Below are 2,417 nucleotides of genomic sequence, written 5' to 3'. Positions count from 1 at the left end.
CCAGTGTCAAAAACAGATACATACAAGTAGAACAAAGGATAATAAGACTTCAAAAAAGGTAACTTAAATACAGGGTTACTAGAGGAGCGGGATTAGACAAAAGGGTACAGGACAGGTACGGGATGTGGAGTAAGGAAGAGGAAGGGACAACAATCCATTCTAAGACGGCCAGGATAAACAAAAGCGTACTACTACACTATGACTCAAAAGCCTGCTTATCCAATCCTCGAATAGAGTATAAATTTAAAATAATCACTATAATAAACACTTAGATACGTTAAAATAAACAAATATAAATACATCTTTTAGTAAAACTAATAGAAAATTTGAAGCACTAGATAGATATTTGATAGATTATATAATACACATTATTTGTTCCCTTTTTTTGTTTCGAATTCAAGCAAAAACAAGTTCACATAAAAAGAAAAAATGCAATATGCACCCAGGAGTCATCATCTCATGCTAGACATGCTGAAATCAAAGATTGTTTTGATCAAATAAACTCAGTAAAATATCAGATAAGCCATGGAAAACACAGACATAGCAACAATTCTAAGTCAGACTTAGAATTGTTGGCTGTGTTTTGAAAAGTTTCTCTGATTTACTGTTACACACTTATCTTTGTTTGCAACCCCTGTTCCAGTTCCGCTAAGCATTTTTTTCTAGTCACATACTATTTTTTCTAGACTTCAAAATAAATAAAAACCAACTACAGCGTCCTTCACTTCATGGGATAGTAACTCAACCCAAGATTGCAATCTTTTCGAACCACTGAAGTTGCCATTTCCAAATAAATTACACACTTCTTGCCCCTTTTCTGTTTCAAAGTTAAGCAAAAACAAGTTCACAGAAAAAAACAATATGCACTGCCCATTATCAGCTCATGCTAGACAGGCCCTTTGGTTGTTATGGCGAACGCTTCCTCGCTGGTCAGGGTACCATACACGCGAAATTACAATGCCGATATCAATCGATGATGTCATCTTTAGCCATTCAGCGTGCAGGAAAACCATGTTGTCTAGTGGTGAGTTTTGGTGGTTTTTTCGTAATGTGAGATTTGGATTAACGGTGGAAATCGCTGTATCCTGACTTGTTTTCTCCGTTTTGGAAGCCATTTTTTACGTACAAATTTCTCTTTTTAAAAATTGAGTTGCACCGATTGTTTTTATACATAACGACAGATATGCTCTTCGTTTCAATTTACTGGGACATTATTTTGGTTGAGACTTTTCAGAAAAGGCTGACCGAATTGATATATATCATGGCATGAATACGCTTGACGTACGTGCGCTGCTTCCGCAAGCGCCAAATGCTTTGCCTACCATAAGCAGAGCCATGACATTTTGCCCTACAACATCATGCCTGGCGGAAACGTTTTCCTAACTCGTCGCTACCCTTTTATTTTTCTTATTCAAGCCGCGACCCGAGCGGGTGCCCCTTGCCACCTAGCTCAGCTGCTTACAAAACTGACAGTTTGCTTTTCTTTTACCTTAGAGCATGGAGGAAGGAATAGAAGGAGCTCGAACGACCCGCAAAACCGCAGAGTAACAAAAGAATACCCGGCCCTGACAATGCCCCTGTCTGACCAGTGGAAAAAGATAGGACACCTCCAGCTGGACGGCCGATTAACGAGCAGGATTAGATCTCCTTGTACAGAACGTGCGGTACCGCCACTCTGCACCGTTGCCTTCGTGTAAAGTTGAATCATTGGAGACCAGAATTGTGAATATACACGTTTTCATTTACCGTCGTGGTGTTTCACTGAAACATCATGGCATATTTTTTCATTCTTTGTGAATTTCCGGTCACTAGCGGTGGTTCAAAATGTGGGTATTAGCACACGAGGGTGGTTGGTATTCAATTGTGTTTTTCGATTGGTGAGCACAAGTGTACACAAATTTTATCAGGTCTCAAAAAAGTTGTTTTTCTGTATTATATCCATACGACATACGACACCATGGTTGAGTGAAGAACCAAGTGCGCACGCGCAAACTCACATACGCCAGGTCGCCCATTGTCTGTATAAGGTATGTCGGTGATTACGAGGTGTTGTTAAACGACCGCGGTACCGCAGGTTCGACTTTTGAAGTCCCTTCGTTCGAGCTCCTTCTATTCCTTCCTCCATGCTTAGAGTAACTATGCATGGTTTATCACAGAGATGTATTGGCAAGCAATTGTACAGAAATATTTGTTTACAGAAAGATTGAGAAAATCAAAAGGTGAAATGAAAGTAATTGTTCATCAGTGCAGGTTTTTACGAGCAGATGTATAAAGTTTCGAGTGTATCAAACCGACCATGATAAATTGTTAAATTTATAAACCTTCTTTGATGTAAACATATCTTTACAGTTTCCGCGTAAATCGAAAGTTGTCTTCTTCAAAGGAAAGACAAACAAGATCTTTTTCCTCCCACTTTG

This window comes from Asterias amurensis, chromosome 15 (assembly GCF_032118995.1).
Source record: "Asterias amurensis chromosome 15, ASM3211899v1".
In the NCBI taxonomy this organism is placed as follows: domain Eukaryota; kingdom Metazoa; phylum Echinodermata; class Asteroidea; order Forcipulatida; family Asteriidae; genus Asterias; species Asterias amurensis.
Note: the sequence above shows the minus strand (reverse complement) of the source record.